This window comes from Triticum dicoccoides, chromosome 3B (genome assembly GCF_002162155.2).
Source record: "Triticum dicoccoides isolate Atlit2015 ecotype Zavitan chromosome 3B, WEW_v2.0, whole genome shotgun sequence".
NCBI classification, from domain to species: domain Eukaryota; kingdom Viridiplantae; phylum Streptophyta; class Magnoliopsida; order Poales; family Poaceae; genus Triticum; species Triticum dicoccoides.
The window spans coordinates 62,969,886-62,989,287 of record NC_041385.1 but is presented as its reverse complement, the minus strand read 5'-3'; the positions used below and the strand labels follow the sequence as shown (position 1 = coordinate 62,989,287).

At 46.1% G+C, this 19,402-nt stretch overlaps 1 pseudogene; it reads left to right on the top strand.

The window, feature by feature from the left end:
- The first annotated feature begins 12,864 nt into the window (after positions 1 to 12,864).
- Positions 12,865 to 14,031, top strand: LOC119279279 (annotated as a pseudogene).
- Positions 14,032 to 19,402: the final 5,371 nt, after the last annotated feature.

The window sequence follows — 19,402 nt, the reverse complement described above, 5'->3', positions numbered from 1 at the left end:
ATATGGGCTGCTTACTGGAGATTCTCATCCGTCTCCTTGAAGTTGTTGCTGGTACCTTTCATCCAGCCGCAACTTTATCGTCAAGTAAGAGTGGCAAGGAAATCATGGATCTACTTTCGCCCCTCATCATCTCTAACTGCTGAGTGTTGATTCCCGCATGATCAACACCGGCCAGCCATCCCGCCACGATGTGAGAAACGATTCCTGGCGCCGGCCACGAGGTGAGAGACGATTCCTGGTGAGAGGAGCGGAGGAGGATGTGGAGACGTGCATGCGAGCACGGAAGGAAGAGGGCAGATGTGCCTGGTCTGCCATGATCTCGTTCTCGAGAGATCGTAGGGGAGACAACGGGTAATGATGTATTTCCTTTCTTTTCTTGGGAGAGGGGATGTGATGGGGATCAGCTTGCGCATCTTGATGGAATATCATGATTACATATGTTTTTTTGACAACATAATTACTTTTTTTTTGAACACCATTATAACTTTATTTAAACAATATTTGTAGGGATACAAGCTATAGGTGGGGGTGAGGTGAGCCAAACATGACGCCCACTCTCGAGAGAAGTAGCAGCTTTCACTAGACTATGTGCTTCAATATTGCATGCTCGATTTTCATGACTAATGGACACCTCCTGGAACAACGCCTTTTTTGCGAGAATCTCCTTGATGATTACGGCATAGCTGCATGGGTTATCCTCCTTGATGTTGCGAACCACTTGTAGACAATCCGTAGCAATTTGTATTTGTGAGAGGCTTAGATCAAGAGCTAGCGACATTGCCTCACTGCATGCAATGGCTTCAAGTGTCGATGGATGTGTAAGACCTTCAAAAACAATTGAGGATGCGCCGAGGAAGGTACCCGTCACATTACGGCAAATTGCACTTACAGCTCCCTTCCGTTCTCGTCTGTCTATACCTCCGTCAACATAAATTTTGGCACTTCCCACAGCAGGAGCTTGCCAGCCGCCACGGGCAGGCCTACGAGGTTGGCTGGGCTGGTTAGACTTCTTGACTGGTAGCCCTTCAAGCTCTGACAGAAAACGCTGGATAAAGGAGAACGTCGATAGCGGACTCTGAAATTGTTGCTCATGAATCACTTTTCGGCGAGCCCACCAAATGGACCATAGTGTTATCAGGACCTTCACAACTTCCGCATGTGATGCTACTTCGAGTAGATTGAACAACCACAACTTAGGATCTTCCTGATCACGTGACTGAACAAGATTCACAACATCATCATCCATCAGCGACCATACTGCTTTCGCCATGTTACAGTCTACGAGCGAATGGTGCCACGAATCTTCAGCTGCATTGCAAACAGAACAAGTCGCCTCCTGCGCCATGTTCCGAGATAGCCTTACATCACCCGTCGGGAGGGACACATGAGCAAGTCGCCAAGCAAAATTTTTAACTTTAGAAGGAACCTTGATGCCCCATAAATCAGACCATTGCCGGCGAGTTCTTTCAAGATCGGACGGCCCCGGTCGGTGCTCGAGCCAGTCCTCTCTTTGTCGCTTCGTCTCCACTAGTAGCCGGTAGGCTGAGCGGACAGAAAATCGTCCAGAGTGCTCATAGTGCCATGCCCAGGTATCCGGCAAGTTGATTGAACTTAGCGGGATGTTTAGCACCACGTCCGCATCAGGTGGGATCATATGCTCTCGTACAGCCTCTATGTTCCATGCATGCACGGTTTGGTTAATTAATTCACTAACAAACTCCGGCGGTGTTGCACTCCTTGCACAAATCGGCTGTAGCTTATGGTCGCGTGGCAGCCAGTTATCAAAAAACTGTGTCTCTTTTCCATCACCAATTCTCCGGATTACACCCAGCTTCAACACATCCCTACCTTCGCAAATGGACCTCCAGACGGTCGAAGGGCGTGAGCCAATAACAGCAGTTAGGATATTTCCTTCAGGAAAATAGACAGCCTTTAAAACTTGGGCACTGATGGAATCTGGGTTAGTTAACATTCGCCATGCTTGTCGAGCCAATAACGCGAGATTGAAGAGCTCAATATCCCGGAAGCCTAGACCACCATCTCGTTTCGGCCTAGTCATCTCGTCCCACGAAACCCATGCTGTTTTGCGCTCACCGTCCTTGCAGCCCCACCAAAATTTTCTAAGCAAAGAATTTATATGCTCGCAAAGACCTCGAGGTAATTTAAAGCACGCCATCGAATAGGTGGGTATCGCCTGAGCCACCGCCTTGATCAAGATTTCTTTCCCTCCACAAGATAAAGCCTTCTCCATCCACCCTCTTACACGAGCCCAAACTCTATCCTTGAGATATTTGAAAACTCCATTCTTAGATCTACCCACGGACGAGGGCAATCCCAAGTATTTCTCCGCTAGTGATTCATTTTGGACCCCAAGGAGTCCCTTAATCTGCCCACGGGTTGCGTCAGAACAACCTTTTCCAAAGAAAATTGAAGATTTGTCCATGTTTATCCTTTGTCCTGACGCCTGACAATAGATGTCCAGAGAATCCTTAATTTGCTGGGCTCCCACTTCATTGGCTTTGAAGAATAAAATGCTATCATCTGCAAAAAGCAAGTGATTAATACATGGTGCAGTGGGGGCCACTTTGATCCCAGCAACATCATCAGTGATATTTCGGCCCTTCAAAATACATGATAATCCTTCAGCCGCTAGCAAGAATAGATACGGTGAAATAGGGTCACCCTGCCGGAGTCCCCTAGATGGCTTAAATTCTTCCAACTTGCCTCCATTAAACAACACTGAGAAAGACACCGAAGATACGCAACTCATAATCCGTTCAACCCAAATAACATTGAAACCCAGCTTGATCATAACTTTCTTCAAGTATGCCCACTCTACGCGGTCATAGGCCTTCATCATGTCGAGCTTGAGAGCACAAAAAGTATTTTTCTTCCCCCTCTTGACTTTCATATAGTGTAAACATTCATAGGCAGTGATCACGTTGTCGGTAATGAGTCTACCTGGCACGAAGGCAGATTGCTCCATAGAAATAATTTCCGGAAGGATGAGCTTCAGACGGTTAGCCAGTACTTTCGAGACAATTTTATATATCACGTTGCACAAGCTAATAGGTCGAAACTGAGACAAAAGTGTCGGTTTTGATACCTTAGGGATGATAACAATGAAGGTTTTGTTGATCTCTTCCGGAGAATCCTCACCATTGAGAATCCGTAATACTATGCCAGTCACCTCTTCATGACAAATATCCCAATTTTTCTGAAAAAAGTGTGCCGGGAGGCCATCCGGGCCTGGGACTTTGGTTGGGAACATTTGAAACAATGCCTCCTTAACTTCCTGTTCACAAAACGGGGCATTAAGCTGCTGATTCATCTCCGCCGAAACTCTACAAGGGATATGCGATAGAACCTCTTCCATACCCACTGTTCCTTCAGACGCATACAAGTTTTTATAGAAATCTGATGTCATCTGGCCAAGCTCATCCTGGTCTTCACAAACAGTGCCATTAGCACGGGTGAGCTTGTCAACTCGGTTCTTCCTTCGGCGCGCCGAGGCCTTCCTGTGAAAGAACGCTGTATTATTATCGCCCTCCATTAACCACTGGATGCGAGATCGTTGACGCCAAAGGATCTCTTCTCTATAATTCAATTCAGCAATGCGTTCTTGAATTTTTAACTCTGCATGCATTGGTCCCGTCCTGCATGGGTCAGCACGCATTGCCTCAAGTTGGCCCTTGAGTTCCCGCAGCTCCTTGCGCACTGAACCGAAGGACTGCGCACTCCAGGAGGTAAACGCAGCCGCAACCACGTCCAATTTCTGCCGTAGCTCCGCGACCGAAGAGCTCTTCGGCCTGCTCGACCACGCCTGTTGCAGTACCCTAGAGAATTCTTCGTGACGCTCCCACATCACTTCGTATCGGAACGGACGAGCGATTGCAACTCTCCTATTATTAGCTTCAAGCTCATTCATCAACAGTATTGGGGAGTGGTCAGATTTTACAGCAGTAAGATGCCTCAGAGTAGCAAAAGGAAACATGTTACACCACTCATTGGACGCAAGTGCCCGGTCGAGACGGACACGACAATATTGGCCACCTGTAACCTTCTTCTCAAAAGTCCAGTCCATGCCCACGTAGCCAATATCAGCTAACCCGCAGGCATCCACCACCTCTCTAAACTGTTGAATCTGCGTCCATGCTCGATCACTCGGACCCAAATGTTCTTCCCTGCGGAGCACTTCATTAAAGTCACCGATGCACATCCATGAAAGGTCTCGCTCATCTGCTCGCAGGAACCTCATCATATCCCATGTTCTATATCTTAAGCTTCTATCCGCCTCTCCATACCAACAAGTCAGGCGCCAAGGGTCCTTTCCAACTTCCTGAACCACCATATCAATATGATACTTGGAGTAATTCCTTAGTGTGAGGTCTACCGTGTTCTTCCAGTATATGCACAGCCCCCCACTCCGTCCAGAACTACCAACTCCATAGGCACTATCAAAGCCAAGTGTACTCGCCAAACCTTCCACCCGATACTTTGCAATTTGTGTTTCCACAACACAAAGGATCGTCGGCGCACATTCCCGCGCGAGGTCGCGCAATTCTCGAACTGTCGCGGGGTCGCCAAGCCCCCGACAGTTCCAGCACAAGGTATACATTAGGCACGGCGGCTCTCCACCTGGGAGGCCACCAAACTCTGAATTGTACTCTCACTATGCCCATCAGAACCATCTTCTATTCCTGCACTTGCCCCTGTATTGAGCTTCTTCCTCTCTCGTGGTGTGACAAAGATGGCCAGGGGTGGGGGTGCAGCAACAGAACTAGCTGTAGATGCACCATCGTGCAGATCCTTGTGAGCGGCAGGGACAACCTGCTCATTGCCCATCAACACGTCCATAGCCGAAAAAGCATCCGCCACCGCTGCTGGTAGAACCAATCTACCCTCCTCGTCGAGCCCCCAACCCCAAGGCCGGGAAGACAGGCAAGCTATCCCCCTGGTCAGCCCGAGGGTCCAGAGCGATCGGAGGTGACGGGTAGAAGCAGAGGACGGTAGGGAAGACTCAACGCCGGCTGGACGCCGGCGGAGTAGGTAAACCCTAGTCGCCATTGGCGGCTAGGGTAGGTTTCGCAGATGACCAACAACATAATTACTTATGTAGTTCTTTTTTTCCAACCTAGCTAGTTGTTCTCATCTCGGGCTTCTGTTATGGGCTTTTTATCTCTACATCTGTATGCGTAATCTTAAAAAAATATGAGTGAATCTAGACCGTAATAATTCGGTCCCACCAGAGATTAACTGCTCCTAATTTCTAATTAACATGGTAATTTTTTGGGAGTCTGTAATTAGTACTGTAATTAGTATAGGTATAGATAGATAGATAGTGTTTGGTGGCGTTTTTTCTCTTCATAACTGCGAGTGGTAAATGACAATCACAGAATTAGCTATATTGTATAAATGCTCGACATAAGTAATTTTTGGCATCACAGATAGATAGGAAATCGTATAACATAATTTGCATCACAATAATTTATAGTACATGTAGAAGATATAAACTCTTGGTAGTATCTCGGATCACACAACAAAACAAGTAAAATCTGGGGTATAATTTCAACACCTAGAGAAGATGAGAATTGGGACATCTCGGATCACACAACAAAACAAGTAAAATCTGATGTATAATTTCAACACCGAGAAAAGATGAGAATTGGGAGACATTCGTAGAGTCTGATGTGCTAACCTTGGCTGGAGCAGCGAATTAGGTTGCGTTGCCGACCCACCGTATGAGCCAGATGGTGAGCGTAGAGCAGGGAGAGCAATCACGAGAGAGCAGAGCAAACACTGGCAGGCGGGCGGCATGGCACGAGACGGCGGCAGCGGCGCTAATCACATGTACAGGCTAATCACGGGAGAATGCAACTTCCAGGAGACTGCGGACGCTAATTTTCCAATCTGACCAAGTTCTATGATGAAAAATGAAAGGAATTTTTTGGAATAGCAGAGGTCTGACATACTTGGCTAAACAAAGTGTACTGCTGGATGCATCTTTAGAGCACAAGTTAGATTTCATGGCACTCTCTGAAACTGGGAGAGATAATTTTACCGCTCAGTTTCTTGGCACCTTATCAGGAGGAGATGATTTTGATTGGCATTGCTTACCCACAAGAGGAAGACCCGGTGGGATTTTACTTGGGGTCAAGTGCGAAACTTTGGAGGTTCGAAACGTTGTTCTGGGAGAATTTGCGGTTAAATTTCGGGCTAGGTTGAAGGTTGATATCGTAATTTTCACGTCTTGTTTTTCTTTGTTCTAGAAAAGATAATCATATATACACAATAGAGAGAAAATCTTTATCTATTCTATGCATCCTTCTTATTGGTGATGAGAAAATATACCACTGTAAATTTGAGTGGTGTGACCTATCAACTTCCCTTTATTTTTCATTGCAGTATTTTGGTTTTGATGCCCTGAGGGTACACAAGGTTTACCATTTAGTTGCGTTCAACACTCAAAAATGATATACCATTTTTGTCCTACATATACTAAATCATCAATGTGCACAAGTCTATTTGAGTTCTATTTTTATCCTTCAATAAACTAGAAGGCCAAGATAGAGACCCTGAATTTTTATTTTCTTTATGTAAAATGATATCAAGGTTTTGGAATTTTGTATTCAGTGAGAGAGAGGGAGGGCTGCCTCTTAAAGTCCTTATTGTTGTGGTAGTACAGCTTATTTATTCTTTAGGAAGAAATCGCTTTTGCTCTATATTAGTACTTTGTTTGGTCCTAGAGGAAGTAGCTGAGGGGTCGTCGTTTTTTACCACTGATCATAATTAAAATATTGTCCTCCTTCTCTTTTGTTAAAGTTGATGCATATCATGGCAAAGCATACAATACCCGAATTTCAATTTTGTAGTGTTTCCATTACTCTCTAATGAAACATGCTCAACGGTTGTAAAAACGAAGATCTAAGCTTCATAGTTTGTATGTTTCTGCAATATTACTGCTTGGTCGAACATGTTTGATGTATATGCACATTAATAAAAATGATCTGTAACATTCATGCCGAATTATTTGGGTTTTGTCCTCTTCTTTTCTATTGTTTATTTACTGATGAAGATAGCAAATGTTCTTGTTTTTAAATATAGTTATTTGTGCTTCCATTTGGTAGAGATCAAAGTATTGACTCATTGATGTAGGGGGAAATAGCTCTTTTATAGACACTACTAGCATTGAGTAAATGGTAAGCCTTTTTGAAGTTGTTTTATGAAATAAGGCCAGGTCTGGTCTTTTGGGTATACAATCATTTCTTGAGAATACTATACTTGAAGTAGAATAGCACTCTTATAATAGAATGCCACTTTGTAAGCTTCCATGCAGAAAAGCATAGAGTAGCATATTTGACGGATGAGCATTGGCGGCTATTCTAAATCTGTGTTTACCATTTAACAATGAACTACGTAATTTAAACGATAGGCTCACTTGAGTTGCCATGTTGACTGAAAATCTATATAATCTCTCGTATACATAGCTTGTCTTTTTGTATTGTTATACTAATTGTCACTATATATTATGTCAAATGATGTGACTGTCAAGCAAAAGTTACTTATATTTCTTACGTCACCTGAGAAGTTTTTTTGAGTAATCACCTGGAAAGCTTATTTAAGTGTAATTGAAGTGTACTTTGTATTTTCGATGATCACTTGGACTAAATCTATACTCCCTCCATTTTTGTATACAAGGCCACTACCAAAATTACAATTTGCTGCTATACAAGGCCACTAACACAAATCAATGTAAAATTGATGAGGTTTGCCTCGTACTAGCAACCGAAGACATTAATACCTCATGCATGCATGCGGGAGTGAGAAGATTGATTTGCATGCACTGTACTAATCAACCAACGAGGAGTGAGAGAGTTGACTTGTTGTGCGTTAGATAGAAAAATACACATTAATTAACACGTCAAGCAAGGAGAAAAGACTAATTTACAACATTGGTTTAAGTAGCCATTAATTTCTACCTTGATACCTGTAATATGAGTTTGTGGCCTTGTATACAAAAATGGAGGGAGTATTACCATTGAGGTAAATAAAGCTGAACAAGTAATTGTGAAACAAAAAATAGGGAACTAATGTCCACATCTTGTATTTACCATCTGATATTTGCATAATTTTTTTGAAAATGGGGAGAGCTGCACCCATAGTATCCCACTACCGTAACCTATCAACATGACTCTGAAATTCCAGGAACAATAGGCATGTCTATGTTAGTTTCTCTACTTCCCAGCAAATCTTAGGACCAAAAATGGGAGCCAAATTCACCTTCGTATGAACAAGCACATGCCCACATTCACCATTATATGACCAAGCATCTTCTAAAAAAGGACCACCGTAAGTGGCATCATCGGTACTAGGGCCAGGTCTAGTCTTTTGGGTATACTACTCAATATAGATGACTAAAACATGCCATGTACACTTAAAGTTTAGCATGATTCAATGAAGGTGCAATGTAATTTCATTTTTTAAAATTTACCCAAGGAGTTTATTATTCTTAATGACTTTCAACAATAATTGATGGTGGGGAGGTAGTGGAGGGTGTGTGTTGAACGACGTCATAGAAGGGGGAGGGGGTTATATGTATGGTCGGGGGAAACATTGGACCGTCGGAGAAGGCGGCTTGGTCAGGGCGACACATGGCATTGGCATGAGGATGGAAGGAGGAAGAAGACAACAACGAGCATGGAATTTTAAAAGAGGGTGGGGGGGGGGGGTAAAGGGATGTCAGGGGAAACGATGAACCTACGGAGAAGGGCGGCTCGGGCAAGGTGGTGCACGACATCGGCACCAGCCGCGACCAATGTCGAAAAATGGGTCGTGGGGACGAGACGAAGAGGACGAAGAACACAACCATTTTCTTTTACCACAAAAAAGGCGTCTGGTTCATAGTTTCTCTTATGTATCATAAATAAATAAATAGATAAAATATGATATATATTTGAAGGACTTCACTCATGTCACTTAGTCATCTGTTTGATTCATTTTTTTATATTTTGCCTATAGCAACACACGGGCATTCTATTAGTGTGCTTAGGAGGGTTGTACGAAGTAGTAATAGGGTTATCGGTCAGGTACGAGGAGAGGAGAACATTGCCAAGAAATTATTATTTTTCGAAAAGGGGAAGGCACCGTCAAATTATTATTTTTTGAAAAGGGGGAGGCACTGAGAAAATTTTAACCCACGCTTCAGACATGATGGTTCTAGCACCGACATCAGGCAGAACATGCAGAGAGCCATAGTGTTTCAATCGGGGGCGGAGCTGGAGCAAATGTTACCCGATGCACCACTTTACCAAGGCTTAAAATTTTGCAGCAATCGGTGGAATAAACTTCTAAGTCTCCCAGAATTGATATGTATAGATTTGTAGTCAGAAGAATTCTTGAATGGTATGATTTTTGTGGCACGGAATCCACATTTTAGTGGTCAAACTTTCGATCGATGTTGAATCTAAGAAAACACGCACTTATACTGTAAACAATAACGGAGGAGTGTTTATGAAACATGATGGCCAGTAAATGATCAAAATATAGTAAAAGAACAACAACAAATATAAATGTACCAGACTGATAGTGGTGAAGACATTAAGAACTACACATGCATTTGCATGCACGCATGTTTTGCATAGCTAGTGCAAATTGTATTTTAACTAGGCAAACTGGGAGCACCACATGAATCGCATTTGGAAGACGACGATGATTTGTGGGGATCTGTGGCGGTGTCCTTGTGGTCATCACCATTTGGGTCGTTGCATCCGATAAAGTTCCTTTTGGTGGGGAAGATGGTGGACAAGACCCCATTCCCTGCGGCAGGTTCTTGAGAAGCTGCTGAGCGTCGGTGCCGGCGCGAGGGAAGAAGCAGTTCTGAAGCCCGACGTCGCTGAAGGCCATGGTGAGGGAAGACAACGACCGTGAGGAAGGCGTGAACAAAGTCCTGCCTCTTTGTTAAAATTAATCCGGGGCGCTCCGTCGATCATCTGAGAACCAAGCAATTACACGAGGCACAACACCAAGATTTGTTAACGAGGTTCATCATCATGGCTACATCCTTGGGGCCTGACTATGGGCGTTCCTCCACATGACACCGCTACAATACCATACACCGGCCGCCCGGGCACCGGCACACATCGCTGGCTCCCCCGCGTGTCTGTGCTATTATGTTGGCATATGTTACATCGTGTGTTTACCCCCTTATTATACGAGAGGCCTAGGATACAAGTGTCTAAATTGGACACGACTCCATATCCTGTTTACACACCGTATGATTCAAAGTCAAACTGTAACCTACCTTGTACAATAATATTCGACACAACTCTAACAAACTCTATCTTGGTGAATATTCTCCACCACCTTGGATTCATTCATGCGGTGAACCTCCATGTACATTGGAATTGAGATAAACCATGAGCACCGCTGTTACTCCCAGACTCCATGTGACTCCACCTGCAACTATAGTCCCTTCTCGTCTTCTTCATTGTTAACACTCGAGCAAAATTAAGTTCCTCATTATTGTACTTTGTGCTCTCAACTTCCAGAGAATCCATTCAACGCCATCACACACTGACCAGTGTGTGCATAAAAGTGAACAACTTACATATTGGACGCCACATGTAAGAGTTACCTGAACTAAACGTCACCGCTCTTTCTTGACCGCTTGTCTGAAACTTGAAGGAATTTCATCGTCGCCCTGTGTCACCCTGACTCAAATTCGCAGTTGTCTCACCCATCTTCCAGATAGTCTCTGGCATGTCCCATAGCTATAGCACTCCGTATCCTTCTGTACTTGTCATCCGCAATTTGCCATATGCACTGAACACCACAGAATATACGGTCGTGTGCTCTCTCAGCTTTTGACAATTTCGGACTTTCCGCCACTTTCTCAGATTCTTCATGATCAACTCATGTATATCAACCGGCACCGATAGACCTAGTCACCAACTTGAATCCGGTACTCGTCAACACTGCTTCAACACCTCTGCACACATTGTCTGACCACATGTCTCTCCGTTAGTGCCTTGGTCTGTCGTTGCGTCTCGTGCTTACTGGATGCCTCGCCGCTATCACCGCGTCGAGCCTCTGCTGTCCTGGTTGAGTCTCCCGGGTAGCTAGCCCCCACTGCTTCAACCCCCATTGCAGTGAACCATCGATCATCACCGACCAATGCCGAGTATCACGTCTCCATCAGACCACAGGTCCCAGTCTGAACCACGTGTCTCTCGCTTTTGCTGAAATAGGCTTTGATTCTCTGATATTTTACACCGTAGCTCCTCTATCAGCACAGAGTGAAGTCGTCCATCAGACTCCAGCTCCACCTTCAACATGACTCAATGTAGCTGGGCATGCTACCCTGCGCCCTATCGACTTCAAGCGCTCATGTGCACACTGCCTTCAATCAACCATGTGTCATAGTCTTGTCGAAGCCGCACAAGCCCTCATGCCCGCACCACGTGTTTCCATGCCCCAGAAGTTGGCCACCATCAACATCACGCTCTTATGTCGTCATTGTTGAAATCATCGCCGTCTTCTGCTTTGATTGACAACCCCGTCGACCTATCAAACTGTCCTATCCGACCCAGCCGTGTATGTCCGACTGCAATCATGCTTCACTCTGCGTCGTGTCCGTCCCGCACATCTTTCTGTGCATTGCTTAATGCCCTGTGTATGCATGATCCCGCACAACGTGCTCTAGGGTCCCAAGTCAATTTCGCGAATCCTCATCATCACATGATAATTCCATCTCAGCTAGCATGACTTTCCAAAACACATTCAAGTATACTTATTGCACCAACAAATCTCTCACTTTGTCTGCCATAACCTGAAGTTTTAGTACCCGATGGTGCCATGATCTTCATACGGCTGACCCGTGAAAAATACCCTAGCTTTATTCCGGTGATGCCCAAGTACAATAGCAGAACATAGCCTGTATGCCTCTGTGTACTAATAGCAATCTAACACGTGATTTGGCTCCCTGGCATGCACATCTTTGTACATGTTTGGCCTGTATTCCGGACCGAAAGAATACAAAGAAAATGTCGTGTCCATCCCGCACATCTTTCTGTGCATTTGGCCAGTGGCACAGCTACCAATGCTAGCAATTGCTTTCCCAAAATCCTTCTTGCTAGTTCCTGATGGATGCGTATCATTTGATATTTTCTCTCCGCCGAATCGTTCCGCTGTTGCCTCTTTCCACGTCATACATGTTTTCTTTGTACTCCCTCTGTTCGAAATTACTTGTCGCAAAAATAAATAGAAATAGATGTATTTAGAACTAAAATACGTCTAAATGTATCTATTTTTTCAACAAGTATTTTCGGACGGAAGGAGTAACAAATCTCACCGTTGCCTTGATTCCTTCGGCTCCACAGCACTAGCTCCCTTGCGCTCAACGCACGCGCACGCGTGAACACCACAAGTCACCAAACCGCCCATCGCTTGGGCCTCGCCCTGCAGGCTTGCATCACCGCCCAGAGCTGCAGCGCCGCTGGCCCAGCCCACTAGGCAGCCTTGGCCTCGACTTGTCAACGTCACACGCATCCGCGCGTACGGCTGCCGCCCCGCTCGACCGGATCGAGCGCTCGATCTACGCTTGCCAACATATATCCTTGTCCTTATAAGTCGTGTTATATGTCTCTCCCATAATTGATATGGGGCTAAACCCAACAATCTTTTCCACAAATCTACCTCGGGCTTTCCCTCTCAAACCGAAAGCTCACCATGGACGACTTCCTCCCGCTTATCGCCAAGGCTGAGCGCTACCTCTTCGGGTGGCGTGCTCAGCTCCTGTCCTTCGGGGGGCGCCTTGTCCTGCTCAACGCCGTGCTGGACGCGCTTCCCACATACACCATGGCAACGATGGAGGTGCCTCCGTCTGTCCTTCGGGCGATCGACGCCTTGCGGCGGTCTTTCCTCTGGGCCGGTGCGGATAAAGTGTCGGGTGCGCAGTGCCTTGTCACTTGGGATCGCGTCACCCGGACAAAGGTGGAGGGGGGCCTAGGGGTGTGCGCCCTTCCGATCCGGAACCAGTGCCTCCTTCTGAAGCTCCTCCACCGCCTTCACTCTCGCCAGGACTCCCCATGGGCGCGCTGGGTTTGGGGCGAATTGGGTCGCTCTATCCTAAACACGGCGTCGGCCATGTCGCTCCCCGGACCACATTGGTCGTCCCTCGCCAAGCTTATGCCTCTGTACAGGGCGCTCACCAAAGTCTCCGTCGGAGACGGGCGCACGACGGCGTTCTGGCTCGACTCTTGGCTCCCCGGCGGCGCTCTCTCCATCCAGATGATCTCTCTCTTCTCCCACGTCACCTTGCCAGACGTCTCGGTTGCCCACGTCGTCTAGCACGGGCTTGACGGGGGGCTTGTACCGCGACTCAACCACACTGGGGCGCGAGAGCGGGGGGTCCTCCTCCCCATCATCCAGGCGCTGATTCTGTCCGAGGAGGCCGACACTCGAGCTCTCCGTCCTGGCTGTGCCAAAGGCGCTGCTCTCTCCTCGGCCGGGGTATACCTGCTATGCCACTTTGGCAGCGTGGGAGCGCCTTTCGCCAACTTCATCTGGACGAGCTACGCCCCCAGCAGGGTCCGCTTCTTCGCCCGGCTCTTGGTCCAGGCTCGGATACACACGAGAGATGTGCTTCTGCGTAAGCACATTGTTGAGGTGGCCGGGGCAGGCTGCCCTATCTGCTCGGCTCCGCTAGAGACGGCCGACCACCTCATCTTCGCTTGCCCCTTTGCCCAGCAGTTCTGGGCCTCGGTCTGGGCGACGCCGGCAGTCTCCACCGTCAAGCTGCTCCACCTTATGTCGCCTCCGGGCTTGGTCCCTCCTCAGACGGGGCCGGCTTTCTTGCTTCTTTGCCGCTGGCAACTTTGAAAGCACCGCAACGCGGTGGTCTTCCAGAGCATGCCACCCTCGCTTCCCCGGCTACTGCAGCTTTGCAGAGAGGATGTCGTGTTGTGGCGTGTCCGCCTCCCTGCAGCCCTCAAGGACGCTGCCGATGTGTGGATTCAGTGCCTAACCACCTAATGTTGCACCACCGCACCCCCCACTCCTCTTTCTCTCTCTCTCTCTCTGCTTGTATAAATGTAATGTTGACTTGTTTTCTCGGCGGTCCAGCCCAGATATATGAAAATTCAGGTGGGGAAATCCCCCCCCCCCTCGGTGATTTTTTTTAAAAAAAAAATCATGACCGACCATCTGTGAGTCCACCGAGATTTATTGCGGGCACCTGTGCTCTGATATCACTTGTACGCAATCTCGAGTCCGCTAACACCAGCGTTCCGACCCATCTGCGTCGCCAGGCCCAACTGGAGAGCAACACCTACTTATGAGGGACCTTGGCCCGCTCCCTCAAAAGACTAGCCTGTTAGGAGGGGACATCCTCGCCCTTATAAGTCGTGTTATGTCTCCCCCACAACGGATATGGAACTAAACCCAACACTCATCAGGCATCGCTTCTTGAGCTCCGAAAGAATGCCCGCAAACTCCTTTTTCTCCTCATCCTCTGATAGGTTCATTGTGTTGAGGCGTCCGTACATGGCCAAGCCGTAGTATACCTTGCCGTTGTAGACGATGGAGTCGGTGAAAGCGAAGAAGACGTAGGACGCGGCGAGCACAACGACGAGGCCGAGTGTTATCCACTAGTTGGAGGGATAGCAATTGCCCTGGTTGCTGAAGGACGGCGCCAGCATCTGGTAGGCCATCACCAACCACGTCTGCAGCAGCTGCACCATGTTAGCCGACACGGACAGCACCTTTTGGGTCACTGGCATCTTCTCAGCCGGCGTCTTCTCAGCTGGCGTCTTGGGTACACCATTCGTAACCCCCACGTCGACGCCAATATGATCGGTGGTTTGTGGTGCCATTGTTTCGCTTTGTTCAAGGTGATCTGATATGTGTGTGACTGATCACTAGCTAGCTACCTACCTTGCTTAATTGCTGCTTGAAGGAACTCGATCGCGGCCACTATTTGTGTAGGCCGACCAGTGAAGCTTGCCCCTTCATCCATGCAAATTCCACACGCGTGTAGCTGCCAAATGTGAAAGCTTTTCATATGTATTACATCTCAGGTTTTAGTACATCTAGTGGCAACTTCAAACATGTGACCACGTGGTGCATTATCAATGAGCTATATACAACTTGAGCTATATATATACTACATCGTACAGTACTTAATAGTACTACACAACTAGTCATTACCTTAACTGTTAGAGTTGTGTCGAATATAATGTACAAGATATATTACAGTTGGACTTGTAGTTGTATCGTGTTTACATAGGATGTGGAGTCGTGTCCTAGTAGGACACTTGTATCCTAGGCCTCTCTTATATAGCGGGGGTAGACACACGATGTAACCTATGCCAACATAATAGCACCGGAACGCAAGGGAAGCCGGCGGCATGTGCCGGTGTCCAGGGCGACCGGGTGCGGTATTGTAGCGGTGTCATGGGGAGGAGCGCCCATAGTCAGGCCCCGAGGATGTAGCCATATCGGTGAACCTCGTTAACAAATCGCGGTGTTGTGATTGTGTGATTGCTTGGTCCTCGAAAGATCGACGGTAGCCTCGAATTTATTCTAACAAGTGGTATCATGAGCTAGGTTGCTTCGGAGGCCGTTAATTGTTGATTCAGAGGAAGGTACGTGTGCAACAAGCTTACGTGCGGCAATGGATGAGGAGGATCGATCGGGCGAGCCTACAGCGGTCAGATCGCATGCAAGCGGCGGCGAAGGAATCATGTAGCTGCAGGTGTTCTTGGCGTCTCGAAGCCGACGAAATTGATCGAATCGATCCTAGCGGCGGTGGCGTAAGATACACGGTCCAGCGCGGAATACGTGAGGCGGGCCTTGTTTCACTATTTTGACCCTTTCAGAAAAATTTAGTATAAAATGAACTTCACACAAAATTATTTCACAATCTGACTCTTTTGGTAACGCCACAAGCCGTGGCGTTTCTTCTCTATTTGGAAACGTCAAACTAGTTAGCGTTGCTTCACTTCATAAATAAATAAAAAATATGAAAAGCTAGGTGAAACGCCAACCATCCTTGGCGTTGCATGCTTGGGCAGCAACACCCACCCCCTTGGCGTTTCCAACAACGCAACAAACTTTGGCGTTTTAGCCCTGTCACGTAGCATCTCGATCAGGCCAGCAACGCTAGCTAGTTCGGCGTTTTCATATAGTGCAGCAACACCACGGCCTTTGGCGTTTCTGAAAAGAGTCAGATTTTGAAAGTGTTTTGTGTGAAGTTCATTTTGTGCTAAAGTTTCCTCGTAAGGTCAGAAGAGTGAAAAAGGTCTGAGGCGGGCGGCTCGGTTGTGGTGCGTGGCCGAGCACACAGGTGCGGCGGAGCTGGCTCGATGATGTTGTCCCACGCCACGCAGGCATGAGCATGCCGGAGATTTGTTTGACTAGTAAGTTTGCACGTGTACGCACGTCTCAATTAATGCAAATATATACACTAAATAAGCCACTTTTTCTATATATTGGAGTTATATGTACACTAATATTGTCTCCAGATTTTTTTAAATATCTTCTCTTCTTCATTTGTTTAAAAAAATAGCACGAAAAATATTCTAATCCATTACAAAGATAAATCTCACATAATGAAATGGGTTTACATGGCGTATAAGAAGAGTTTTGAATTGACAGTCGTCATCAACCAGAAGCACGACAATTGTGTGGTACACAAATAGCAAACAGTAGGAATGAAATCATATATGCTTCTTACTGATGTAGTATGATGAATTACGTTCAAATTTACAAAAATAAGTCAGCATCATCCGGCAAGATCATTCATGCATGTTAAGACCTTGAAATTCATATAAAAAGCATGTTTACAAATCTCCTTATTCGATTATCGTAATTGAGTTTTCTAAGATAACCTCCCATGTCTATATCTTATAATAGAGAACAAAGAGTAACATCAGTCATATTATTTTGTACAGAAATCCAAGATAATGTTTTAGCATTAAAGGAAAATCTAATTATTGCTCTCATCCTGAGAATAAATACTCTCCACCTCTTATGAGGTTACATTACTAAGTGGCAGCAGCATACTGAATGCCAATCTATCAGGCCTCATAAGAAAGAATTTTACAAACTTACTCATGATTCATGACATGACTGGAACCTCTAATAATCCAAAACCAAACCAGACAATCATTTATTTTTCTGCAGATAACAAGGCTGAACATTTATTGTGACATCTCCAATATGCCCGGCAACAACCTGTAGATCTCTGCATCTGTTGTATCCATCCTTCTTCAAGGACTTCCGATGAACAAATAATGTATCAAAGAAGGTTGTTGCCTGATTAGGAATATGTTCCTTGTGCTCTCCTGTTCTTAGCCTTCTTGGAATATTGCCGTTGTTTCAGTAGCCCACTTAGAACCATCTTCTACAAGGAGGAGAAAATGCCATTAAATTAGAGAAAATCAGAAATTTTGTAATGCATCAACTTGTTGCGATATAAACACCAATATTTAGGCACAGCCGAAAACAAACACACACCCAATGTTGAGGAAACATACCATGCCTAACTTGAGAAATCACAATAACTGAACCATCCAACAAAATCATGTAACATAGGATGGCATGAGCAGTGCCAACGTAATCGCTATTATCTTTCTCTAAACAATTAAGGAAAACTAACAGGTTTATATACTCAGGGACATTATCCTGCAAAATAGTAAGATTTAGCATGGCATTCAGTGCTACAGAAGTAACAGTACAGAGCAGAGTTGTTGGTAAGTATCTTCATGGGGGCACTCATAAGCAACACTTTAAATAGTACTTGAGCCGTTCCAAATGTTTTAGAGCTTACTATTGATAATAATCAACTATAACTGCTACCAAAACAATGTGTGATATATGCCCAATGTCCCATGTAATGGCAGAGAGATCGGAATCAAATAGAAAAAACATATGTTAAGAGTTCAGCTAAGGCCTAGAGCATCAAGAGAAAATAATTGAAAAGGAATAAGAATGTACTCCCCGTAAAGAAATATGGTGGCGTTTAGATTACTAAAGTAGTGATCTAAACGCTCTTATATTTCATTACAGAGGGAATACTTAAAAAAGAAATCACCAGTTGACGGGTATAGTTCAAAATCTCATGAAATATGAGGGTTAATATTGCACAATGTATAGCTGGTGGGTATAGTTCCAGGTCAGGACAGAAGTGGATTGGGCATATGCCTCATCCTGATGTCAAGTGTGAAATGTTGTGCATCTAAGAGGTAATAAAATCATCACTTCCTTAGCCATAAACCGAATAAATCACAGAACATATTGGAATCATCACCATGAACCAGCACAAGATTGATAAGTGGCCATATCAAGATCACACCTTTAACACAAGAATCAATCATGACCAGTAGCGACTTGTTGCACCAGCCCAGTAGTCAGAACGATATAGAAGACATGGTGGTTTCGTGTAGCTCCGGTAGCGGCTACCAAAGCTCTAAATTGACCCGAGCTACATATAGACAGGAGAAACCTGCATAGCCAAACCTGCCTATGGAATCTCTGCAAAACAGAGTACACAGTGGAGCCATGCAGCCTGAAGTCATCATAGGGAAGATTATATGAAACAATTTGATCCAATTAAATTAAGAATCTTCTGCTTATGAATGTTCAGCCCCATCCATGCGTACAAGAAAGACTACATGAGAGGCAGAGCTAACAACGTTTCTAACTGAAATAAGCTCCATTATCATAATATCATTCGATAAGCACTACGATGATCAGTAACAAAGATGAATCACCAAATGAATCAGCAATTTTCTAGAGCTAGCAGAGAGCTTACAGCTCAAGCATACGCAAAACCGCGCACGGAAGATGTCCGCATCCATATCTCGACAGTGGGGTCGATCCGTCCCTCCGAAAAGATAACTGCTATTTGATCTCGTCTTTCGTCGACAGCAAGTCGATCCCATCCATCCTCATAGGTGCCCGGCCCTTGATCCTCATCCCACATCACGGCGCCACCATCCTCATACGTCCTTACCGGGGCTGGTAGATCCTGTCAGTTCACAAGCACGCAACAAGCCCGATTAGGTGAGATTCGACCAGCAGCTTGGCAAACAAAGGAATAAATATATCAAGGAGAAGGGTGAGTGGTCAAGAGTAGGGGGGTGATTAGTGGAGGAAGCACGCACATGGATCCACCTCTACAGTCCTTGGTCGAGGCTGATGTCGTCCTTCATCGAGCAGAGGCGAATCGAAGACAAATATGGGGCCAAGGGGAGGGCCAGCAGGGAAGACCGGTGAATCAAGAGCACGCCTGGGCAGGTCCTGTTGTGGTAGCCTGGTGGGGCGTCGCGGGAAGGGCGGTGGCGCGGGCAAACGGTGGCGGCGGCGGCGGCGCAGGCAAACGATGGCGGCGGCGGCGGCGGCG